The sequence below is a fragment of the Rhincodon typus genome, chromosome 37, assembly GCF_021869965.1.
Source record: "Rhincodon typus isolate 14 chromosome 37, sRhiTyp1.1, whole genome shotgun sequence".
Lineage (NCBI taxonomy): Eukaryota > Metazoa > Chordata > Chondrichthyes > Orectolobiformes > Rhincodontidae > Rhincodon > Rhincodon typus.
The window spans coordinates 11,449,232-11,461,376 of NC_063368.1; the positions used below are offsets into that span (position 1 = coordinate 11,449,232).

At 44.7% G+C, this 12,145-nt stretch overlaps 1 protein-coding gene across 1 annotated transcript in view; it reads right to left on the reverse strand.

The window, feature by feature from the left end:
- Positions 1-12,145, reverse strand: part of LOC109917633 (cytohesin-3-like) — a 76,258-nt gene that overhangs the window by 43,350 nt on the left and 20,763 nt on the right. The gene's annotated exons all lie outside the window — the stretch shown is intronic.

Consider the following 12,145-nt stretch of genomic DNA (forward strand, 5'->3'; position numbering starts at 1 on the left):
AATTGTACTCTCTCATTGTGCACGACAGAGATAATGCGCATCAATAATAAACAGACTCAGACAAACAAAGGCTGGGAATCTTGCAGTGAGTAACTCACCTCCTGATCCTGCAAAACCTGTCCACCATCTACAAGGCACAAGTCAGGAGTGTGATGGAATACTCCCCACTTGCCTGGATGGGTGCAGCCCCAACAACACTCAAGACACTTGACACCATCCAGGCCAACACAATCTGCTTGATTGGTACCAATACCATAAATATCCACTCCCTCCACCACCAACGCTCAGTAGCAGCAGTGTGTACTATCGACATGATGCACTGCAGAAATTCACCAAAGCTCGCACCTTCCAAACCCACAGCCACCACCATCTAAAAGAACAGGCAGATATATAGAACACTACCCCCTGCAAGTTCACCCCCTGTAAGCCACTCACCATCCTGACTTGGAAATATATCACCGTTCCTTCACTGTCACTGGGTCCAAATCCTGGAATAATCTGAATCATGGCATCGTGGATATACCTATGGCACATAGACTGCAACAGTTCAAGAAGACAACTCACCACTACCTTCCTGAGGGCAACTAGGGATAGACAATAAATGCTGGACCAGCCAGTGATGCCCATATCCTAAAAAAAACACATCCAAACTATACAGTCTTCTGTTCCGTCTTAAGAGGTACAGAAACTCCCATGAGTACTGCTCTCTGCTAGGGGGTCTGTAACTTAAAGCTGGGGGTGGAAGGTACAGCCAATGACAATGCCAACTCAGTGTTATCACCCAACCATCCAGTACTGTTCAATCCAATGTGGACCATTGGAGCAGACGTTTTATTTTCTCCTTATACAAATGGAATCCGGCTAGTTCCTAATATATGATAGGTCGAATGGCCTGCTTTTGCGCTGTAAATTCTATAACTGAAACTCACTTTTATGTAGCATTTTTGATTAAATGATCTGTCCCAGGTATTTACCAGCAGTGTTGTCAGAGAAAACCTAACACTGAGAAGCATAAGGAAATGGGGAGGCAATGGTCTAGTTGTATCTCTGGATTGTTCAAAACATAAATTGCTGGAAAAGCTCAGCAGCTCTGGCAGCATCTGTGAAGGAAAAACCAGAGTTAACGTTTCAGGTCCGGCAACCCTATAACTGCTGAGGAAGGGTTACTGGACCTGAAATGTTAACTCTTTTTTCCTTCACAGATGCTGCCAGACTTGCTGAGCTTTTCCAGCAATTTCTGTTTTGTTTCCTATTGATGACCATTGTTGATTGTTGGAAAAACCCATCTGGTTCACTAATGTCCTTTAGGGAAGTAAAATTACCATCCTTACCTGGTCTAGCCCACATGTGACTCCAGACCCACAGCAATGTGATTAATTCTTAACTGCCCTCTGGGATAGGCAATAAATGCTGGCCTACCCAGCAACACCCTCATCCCGTGACTAAATAAAAAAAATTATTTGGTCAAAGAGATTTTAAGAAATGTTTCAAAGGGGGAGAGAGAGAGGTGGACAGGTTTAGGAAGCAAATTCCAGAATTTTGGGAATAGCTAGGTGAAGACATGGCTACCAAGTGATTAAGATCAGTGTGCAATGATTCGTGGCACAGTGGGTAGTGACCCTACTTCTGCCCGCACGCCGCACGCCGCACACACCAAGCCAGTCCCCTGAACTGAGGAGATTTTAAATCCCCTGTTAATATTGGTCAGCCAGGGCTTCCTGATTGGCCCAGGTTAACAACCCCAATTAAGGATCTCGTAGTCAACAAGATCCACCTGGTTCCAGTCATTACAACTAGAAACTCTTCAGTGTGACGCAGAATTGAGTATCTGGACAGACCAGAGCAGTGATAAAATGGTGGTATAGTAAAAGGTGCACTGAGTATCTGACTAGTGTGAGTTATATTCATCTAACGTATGCAAATGTCCATCATTTTGATAAGCACAGTAGGTGAAGTATTGGTCTGAGACTTAATTTGGTTCGTAGTACTTTCAGCTCTGAATCAGCAGGCTGAGGGTTCAAGCCTTGCTTTAGCCCATTCAGAGTTAAACATTGGATTGGTAAGTGGTTGGAGGGAATAGATGGGGTGAAATTCATATGAATTGACAAGGAATAAAGTATCACCAGTTTCCACATTGTAACAGCCCAACATTTCTCAAGAATAGAGCGCATAATCTCGGCTGATCCTCATCGTGATTGGGAGGAGGTCAGCCAGGTGGACCTCAGAGAATATGAGCTCCTTGACTGGGGCTGTTAACCTGGTCCAATAAGGGAGCCCTGGCTGACAGATATCAACAGGAGTGTCAGAAGTTCTGCTCACTCTGAGAACTGGTTCCGAGGAAGCTGTACTGCACAGTCAGAGGTGCTGTCCTTCCAATGAGATATCAAACTGAAGCTTGTCATCTTTTCAGACTGATGAAAAATATCTCAACACTCAAGACAGATAAGGAGAATGGTTTTTTTTCCTCTCTCAGAAGGTACTGAATTAATGGAATTTGTTTCCACAGAGGGCTATAGAGGCTAGATTGTTAAAGTCTATTCAAGGGTGAGACAGACAGATTTTTAATCAGGAAGGGAATTAAGTATGATTAGGAAAAGGCAGGAAAAGTGGAGTTGAAGATTATTGGATAAGCCATGATCTCAGTGAATGGTATAGCAGACTCAATGGGTTGAATGAGAGATAGCAGGAACTGCAGATGCTGGAAAATCCGAGACAACAAGGTGCAGAGCTAGATGAACACAGCAGGACAAGCAGCATCATAGGAGCTCCTATGATGCTGCTTGGCCTGCTGTGTTCATCCAGCTCTGCACCTTGTTGTCTCAATGGGTTGAATGGCCTAGTTCTGCTCCCACACCTGATACACTATTTAGAGAAGAACAGTTACTTGGCCATAATGTATTCCTCCACACGCATTTCCGAAACAATAGCTGGCCATTTACCGCATTGTCCTTTGTGGGATCTTGCTGTGCTCCCTCCCCCTTAAAAAAAGACAGCTGTTAGACTACCACAGTGGGTGCAGCTCAAAAGCACTTCATTCAGCTGCGATATTCTGGGATGCCCCGAGAATGCGAAAGGCGCTGTACAAATGCAGGCTCAGTCTGGGTGAAAGAAGGGAAATCCATTCGCAGACTGAAGCCGCACAAACGCGAAGGGATTATTCATTGCTTTGATGGTGTTAACCACCGCTGTGAGTCAGCCTGGTGTTCTCTTAGCCCAGTGTGGTAAAGGAAGCAGCTGCTTGCCGAGTGCAATCAGGGGGAACTCACTGCACAAACTCCAGTCTCCCCACTCCTGGTCACTCTAACCCTGTGTTATCTGCTTTACAGGAAGCAGCTGTACATGTGACAGGGAAAATGACATCCTGAAACCGAAAGTGACACTTTGCCAAATATATACAATGGAGCTTCCTGTACAGGCTCCTGCTTTGGGCTAGGGTTGGCCCTATCCTTGACAGTGGGACTTGCTGCAGCCCAATAGGGAGAATGGTGGCTCAGTAGCAATGCCACTCAGTGCTAATCCAATTCTAGGATAAAAATCCCAGGCGATGGGTTCAAGTCCCAACATGGTAGCTTCTTACATCTGATTAATTTTAAGTTGAATCAAAAACTAGTCTCATTAAGGGTCACCCATTGATTGTTGCAAACGCTCCATCTGGTTTGCCAATATATTTGAGGGGACAAAAGCTACCAGGCCTACCTATAACAGCGTAAGACAGAGGAACTGAAATAGGCCATTCAACCCTTCAACGCCTGCTTACACCACTCCATGAGATCACAGCTGATTTGTTAATCCTCAACTCTATTTTCTTGCCATTTATTTGATTTCCTTACTGATTAGAAATCTGTCTCAGCCTTGAATAGACTTAATGTGGAGATGCCAGTGTTGGACTGGGGTGGACAAAGTCAGAAGTCCCATCAAGTTATAGTCCAACAAGTTTATTTGAAATCACAAACTTTTGACTGCTGCTCCTTCGTCAGCAGTCTGAAAGCTTGTGATTTTGAATAAACCTGTTCGACTATAACCTGTTGTGTGATTTCCAACTTTGAATAGACTTAATGGCGCAACTTCTACAACCTTCTGCGGTAAAAAGTTCCACAGATTTACTGCCCTATGAAAGAAGAAACCCCAGATCTAAAATAGCCTGATTCCTGGCTGGATCTGTAACAAATGTTCCACAAAGATGTCCTGACTGTACACAATGAATTCTTTTTTTGTGGCTACCTCTGCAATTTGACTGTGCCCACAATTAACATACTGCCTTTTTTTTAACTGCTCTACATTATCTGTCCTACCATCTAGGTGCTGTTAGGGGACCTATAAACCACTCCTACCATGGTCTTCCTCCCCTTACTGTTACGTACCTCCACCCAAATGGATTCTACGTCATCCAAATGAAGATCATTTCTTGCTATCATACTTATTCCATCAATCTATTAGTATAGTTACCACACCACCATTCCCTTTGGAAATTCACATCCTCCAAAATATTTAGAATCCCTACAACACAGAAAGCATTGATGCTCTTCAGGGAATCCCACCCATAACACCATAATCCCACATTTAACCCAACTAATCCACCTAGCCTGCACACTTTGGGGCAATTTCCCATAGCCAATTCACCTAACCTGCACATCTTTGGACTGTGGAAGGAAACCGGAACAGCCAGAGGAAACCCGTGCAGACACGGGACAAATGTGCAAACTCCACACAGACAGTCGCCCGAGGGTGGAATCAAACCCAGGCTCCTGGTGCTGTGAGGCAGCAGTGCTAACCACTGAGCCACCATGCCGTCATAGGTCCCATTTAGGTCCCAGCGTTAAACTCCTATTAACCATGTCTCTGTATTGGCTCCAAAATCCACCAGTTGAACTGTATTTATAGCATTAATTTATTTATTCTGTTCCGTTTACATTGAAGTAAAGAGCCATTAATATTGCCTATTTACCATGTTTTCTCCAGTTGACCCTATTTGCTGTGTTTTTTTATGCCCTGTCCTGTCCCAGTCTGTGTCATTATCTAAATAATTGCCCTGTGATGCCACCAGATCCTCTTGCTTTGTAAACGTGCATATCCCACCTCCAGAGCTGCACTCTCTCTAATTAGTTTCAAGCCCTCTCTACAGCCCTTGTGACTTAATTGACCAGGACACTGTCAGCAGCACAGTTCAGGTGAAGCCCATTCTTGCCCTATCTGTATCTCACAGCAGTCTGGGTGACTCCTAACTGTGCTCTGTAGGGACCTCTTAAACCATTCGCCAAGTGTGGAACTAATGCTGGCCTCAGCACTAATGGCCATAATCCATATAATAATTCATTAGTTCTGAGTGGCGCACTGTGATGTTCTGCATTGTTGTTCATTGTTTAGCATGTTGTTGCACACAACACCATTTGTCACCTGCAGACTGCACCCTACAACAGGCTTTCAAGTGAAAAATCTGACCCTTTATGCACTTTGTTAACGTTGCCCACCTTCCACCATCCCCACACGCCCCCCCGCCCCCCCACCCCGCCATGTTAGTGACGTCAGTCAGGTGTAGGAGACTGGAACTTTCCTAAGGTCAACCTCAAGAGCGTGGAGGAGCAGGCTGGAGTGTTTCAAGGAGGAACGTGGGTGTAGGGGGAGAGAGGAGTGGGGGTTGGAGATGGAGGTGATGGACTGTGAAATAAACTTGACTGGAAACGCTTCATGAGTGCACACGTCGTTCTGACGCTTGTTTGATGGACTTAAACGAAGAAGGCTGATTTTCCTCAAATGTTTCAGCTTCCAGTTAAAATTTCTAACGGCTGGACGTTTGAGTTGATGGTCAGAATTTTCCACCCAGCCCTTTTATAAATGACGCTTTCTATTTTTGACAGCAAGACCACCTGGATCCCTCTGGCTCAGTGCATGACAGACAGTTCCTCATCTACAAACCACAATCAATCATCACTTCTCTTTCCCCTCTGTGTCACAAAGCTCAGAGAGATGTGAAAAGGCCATTCTCCTCCCACCCCTCCACCCCAGTGACTTGAAGCAACACAAATTACTGCTGAATAAAAAAATAAACGAAAAACCAAATTACTGTTGGTTATTTACTGAAAATGGCTTTCTTCTTCTTCAGTTCTCTGTCCAAAGCCAGGTCCAGTTCACAGCACCAGAATCTCAACAAAAGGTAGGTCAAAATGGCAAGTCCTGAATCCATCCTCAGACAGAACAGGGATTGGACACTGTACAATTGGCATCATTCCACACCAATTAAACTAACTGGTCCCGATGAAGCCTCGGTTGCTGTGGCAACATCCACCTTTACCTCATAGAGTCATAGAGATGTACAGCGTGGAAACAGGCCCTTTGGTCCAATTCGTCCATGCCGACCAGATATCCTAAATTAATCTAGTCCCATTTCCCAGCATTTGGCCCATATAATCCTATTCATGTACTCATCCAGGTGCATTTTAAATGTTGTAATTGTACCATTTCCTCTGGCAGCTCATTCCATACACACACCACCCTCTGCGTGAAAATGTTGCCCCTCAGATCCTTTTCAAATCTCTCCCCCTTCACCTTAAACCCGTGCCCTCTAGTTTTGGACTCCCCCACCCCAGGGAAAAGACCTTGGCTATTCACCCTCTCCACGTCTCTCATGATTTTATAAACCTCTATAAGGTCACCCCTCAGCATCTGACGCTCCAGAGAAAATAGCCCCAGCCTATCAGCCTCTTCTGTAGCTCAAACCCTCCAAACTTGGCAACATCCTTACAAATCTTCTCTGAACCCTTTCAAGTTTAACAACATCTTTCCTATAGGGGGGAGACCAGAGTTGAATGCAGTATTCCAAAAGTGGCCTAACCAATGTCATGTACTGCCAAACATGACCTTCCAACTCCTATACTCGATGCACTGACCAATAAAGGCAAGCAACAAAAACAGAAATTGCTGGAAAAGCTCAGCAGGTGTGGCAGCATCAGTGCAGAGAAATCAGGGTCCCTTCCTCAGAAACATGAATTTGTGAATTCTGAAACAAATGCAGAGAATGCTGGGGGCTGCTCAGCGGGTCTGGAGACAGAAACAGAGTTAATGTTTGAGTTTGGTACGAATCTTCGGATCTGTAAGGGGTTAGAAAATGATTTTTTAAACTGGGTTCTGAGGAAGGGTCACTGGATCCGAAACGTTAACTCTGATTTCTTTTCACAGATGCTGCCAGACCTGCTGAGCTTTTTCAGCAACTTCTATTTGTCTCTGATTTACAGCATCCATAGTTTTTTCCATTTTTAATAAAGGCAAGCGTACCAAACTCCTTCACATCCAATTATACCTGCGACTCCACTTTCAAAGAACTATGCACCTGCACTCCAAGGTCTCTTTGTTCAGCAACATTCCCTAGGGCCTTACCATTAAGTGTATGAGTCCTGCCCTGATTTGCCTTTCTAAAATGCAGCACCTCTCATTTATCTAAATTAAACTCCATCAGCCACTCCTTGGCCCATTGGCCCATTTGATCGAGATCCCGTTGTGCTCTGAAGTAATCTTCTTCACTATCCACTACACCACAAATTTTAGCATCATCTGCAAACTTACTAACCACACCTCCTACATTCACATCCAAATCACTTATGTATGTTGTAGCCTGGAGATGTGGATAGTGATTGTAGCGGCTCCAATTTCTTTCTATCACCTGGCTGATCAGGATCTTCCTGCCTGTCGTTGGGATCTGTTGGAAAGGTTTGGAAGTTGATAATCGATCTGTTAGGCTATGTTATGAACACATCTTTCTGAGCTGTCAAGTCCAGAAGTAGGACTTGAACATAGAGCTTCTGGCTAATATTTACGTTACAAATGCTTGTTTTGTAACAGTTTTATATTTCTTTTGGGCTGCGGAAATGCAACAGGAAAAGTGCATGACCATCGCTAACAGAAGAAAGTAAGAATGATAGTATTAGATCTAAAGAGAATCTATAAAGTGTCTATACAAATGTAACAAGCCTCATGATTTGAAGCAGTAATGGAGAAGCAAGAGGGGAAATGGACAATAAAAGGAAATAGACTTTTTTAAAAATTCATTTGTGGGATATAGCTGTCGCTGGCTGGGCCCAGCATTTATTGCCTGTCCCTAGTTGCCCTTGGGAAGGTGGTGGTGAGCTGCCTTCTTGAATCACTGCAGTTCACTGTGGGTTGACCCACAATGCCCTTAGGAAGGGAATTCCAGGATTTTGGGCCAATGACAAGTGAAGGAACAGCGATATATTTCCAAGTCAGGATGGTGAGTGGCTTGGAGGGGAACTTGCAGGTGGTGGTGTTCCCATGTATCTGCTGCCCTTGTCCTTCTAGATGGAAGTGATCATGGGTTTGGAAGGTGCTGTCTGAGGATCTTTGGTGAATTTCTCCAGTGCATCTTGTAGATGGAACACACTGCTGCAACTGAGCATTGGTGGTGGAGGGTGTGCATGTTTGTGATACCAAACAAGTGGGCTGCTTTGTCCTGGGTGGTGTCAAGCTTTTTGAATGTTGTTTAGAGCTGCACCCATCCAGGCAAGTGGGGAGTATTCCATTACACTCCTAATTTGTGCCTCATAGATGGTGGGCAGGTTTTGGGGAGTCAGGAGGTGAGTTACTCACTGCAGGATTCCTAGCCTTTGATCTGCTCTTGCAGACAATAATAGGCAAAGGAGCAAATGGACAGTGAAAGCTTGTCTAAATATATCTAAAGGGTCAGTGAAGACAAATGTATGTCCATCACAATCTGAAATTGGAGAATTGATAATGGAGAACAAGGAAAGGGAAGAGCAATTAAGTGAATGCCTTAGTTCCGTCTTTACAGAAGACCACACAAATATCTTCTTAGAAATAACAGGGAAGCAAGGTTCTGTTGAGAATAAGGAATTGAAGGAGATTAGTATGAGTAAGGAATTAATGAGACTAAAAGCATATAAATCTGCAGGTTCTGATCGTTTACATTGTGAGATATGACAGGAGGCGGCCATGAAAATAATCCTTTTCTGAAGAAGGGTCCAGACCCGAAATGTCAGCTTTCCTGCTCCTCTAATGCTGCCTGGCCTATTGTGTTCATCCAGCTCCACGCCTTGTTATTTCATGAAAATAATGGATGTGTTGCTAATCATTTTCCAAAATTCTGTAGATTCTGGAACAGTCCTGGAAGATTGAAGGCCATCAAATGTAACCCCACTGATTGAGGGAAGAAGAAACATGGGAATTATCGACCTGCTAGCCTAAAATCTGTTGCAGGCAAAACACTGGAGTGTATTAAAAAGGGTGTGATAACAAGACACCTAGAAAATGTCAATGGGATTAGACAAAGTTCAACACAGGTTTATGAAAGGGAAACCATGGAGATTTTCTGGAGAACATAATAGAATAGATGTGGGAGAACTCGTGGATGTAGTGTATTTAGATGTTTAAAACACTTTTAATAAAATCCCACATCCGTGGTCAGTCGGTAAAACTAAAGCATGTAGAATTGAGCCAAATATACTGGCATGCATTGAGAATTGCTGACAACACAAACCAGGGTGAACGGTGAATGATGAGGAGCAAATAAAGATTTTCAGGGCAATTTAAACAAGTTGCGTGAGAGGGTGAACAGCAGTATAATGTGGAAAAGTGTGAAGTTTTTCAGTCGAAAAGAAACAGAATGGCAAAGGTGTTTATATGGTGATAGATTGGGAAAGGTTGAAATGCAAACGGTTCGGGGGGTCCTTGCACGCCATTCAATGAAAACAAGCACATTGGACAGCAAGCAGTAAGGAAGGCGAATGGTATGTTAGCCTCCATTGCAATGGGATATGAGTACAGGAGCGGGGAAACCATACTGCAGCTGTACAGCACCTCAGTGATACCGCAACTGGAGTACTGTGTGCAGTTTTGAACTCCTCACCGATGAAAAGATATACTCCCCACAGAGGGATTACAGCCAAGGTTCACCACACTGATTCTGAGATGGTGGGCTTATCATATGAGGACAGAATGAGTCAACCAGGCCTCTGTTCACTAGGGTTTAGAAAAACAAGATGGAATCTCTCCATGAGACCCAAAGTGCTTCCTCACACAATTATCCCCAACTCACCTCATTGGCAACATACCACTTCCCTAGGGTGGGTCTGATGCCAGCCAGGTTCTCCCAGTATCTGTAGCTGGAAGTATTTGGCACAGGATAGACTAGCATCCTTGGCACCAGTGCCACCTTGGAATCCCCAACCTTGCCCCCAGGTAAACATCAGCAGGCTGGGTTTGCCCTTCACTGGCCAATAGTGACACAGCTGACCCTTCCTTGCACGTACAACAGTACCTTTCTACATCTCTGGCTGTTTAAGTGCACACAGTATACATGCACTGAACCTCCTCCCCTTCTGACAACCCTCTCAATATCACTGCTGCTCTTTCTCCAGTGCCCAGTGTAGCCCTGTGTCTCATCATTGTTCAACATATGACCATCACCATAACAGGACAGCTTTCAGTCACCTCAAAACATTCACCTCTCAAACACACAGAAACAGCACTGACATTTCAGAACAGAAACAGACAGCTCGTCTGTTGAGCACCAACAATTTTACACTTAATGAATCATCACTCTGCCTAGCTCCCATCTAATGGAAGCAGGTCTCAGTTAAGTCCTGCTTAACTTTAACTCCTGGTACTGCTGTGGTCTGTCATGGAGAATGTGCTGTTCCTCCCACTCAATGACCTCCTCCTCAGAAAACTGGTTGTGCTTGCCCAGTTCCTCCAGCTCCATCATATCCTCTCACTGCCTGCTCCAGTAGTACAGAGCACCGTATGCTAGGATAATGTGGCACACTTCATCTGGAGTATACTGCAAAGCCTCAGCAGATGGACCCAAGCAATGGAATCCTCACCTTCATCAGACCCCCTTGGCCTTGGTCAAAGAGTGGCCCCCATTCCCTAACCTGCATCTCAGGAAGAGGGTTTCTTAATGGGGGCATCTGCTGTGGTCATCGTAGATATCACTCAACCCAAGTATCCAGCCGTGCAAAGCCTGGACTGTCAAATGCAGCAGGAACAGGAGAGTCCTCAAGGATTTAGGCATCGTGGCAGCTCTTGCAGTACTGGGTGCAAACTTCTAAAATATAGTAGCGATTATGGCGGATCACGCGCACACTGATGGGACGGAACTTCTTTTCTCATAGTGGACTGATTGTAATGGGAAATTTGAGATTGGGCCAGTGAATGCAGCACTAGACATGTCATAAAGAGGCAGTAGGAAGGTGTGAGACCTGCATGAGTAACCTCTGCAACTTGAAATTCCCAACTCACACCATCCACCAGGGCGACCTGTATTAAACTTAAAGCCCAGGTGAAGAGGGAATCAGTTCTGGGCAGCTGAGGAGGTCTTGCTTTCGCTTTGTGAACTGTGGCCCACAGATATCTCTTTTAAGGTGACCATGGATTACTAGATATCTATCTGCAAGAACCTGTGATGTAGCCAATATTGTTTGTGACTAGGATTTTCTCCCTCCGTATTTTTTTAATCAACCAGTTCCAAGATGTCGCAACGTACCTGTAGAGCAGGTGAGGGCTGAGTCTCCTTGCTTAGGAGTAGGGACATTGCCATTACACCACTAGAGTTTGCTCATAAAAACCCATCTGGTTCACTAACTTAGAAGAATGAGAGGGGGTCTCATATAAAATTGTGTCAGGTTTAGCACAGGAAGGATGTTCCTGAATACCAGGGAATCCAGAACCAGGGGTCGCAGGTTAAGGATATGGGTTGGGCCACTGAGGTCTGAGATGACGAAAAATTTCTTCGCCCAGAGAGTGGTGAGCCTGTGGAATTCTCTGTCACAGAAAAATATTACGTTCAAAACATTGACTGTTATCCAGAAAGAGTTAGCTATGGATCTCAGGGCTAAAGGGATCAAACGCAGTGGGCTGAAAACAGGAATAAGGGACTGAGTTGGATGACCAGCCATGATCATGTTGAATGATGGAGCAAGTTCAAGGGCCGAATGGCCTACTCATGCTCCTATTTCTCTGTTTCCATGTCCTTTCAGGAAGGAAATCTGCCATCCTTACTCAGTTGGCCTACTCATGAGTCCAGACGCACAGCAATCAGGTTGACCCTCAATAGCAACTCAGGTAATTAGGCAGGGTTAATAAATACTGACCTAACCAGCGACACCCACAAATGGAGTAA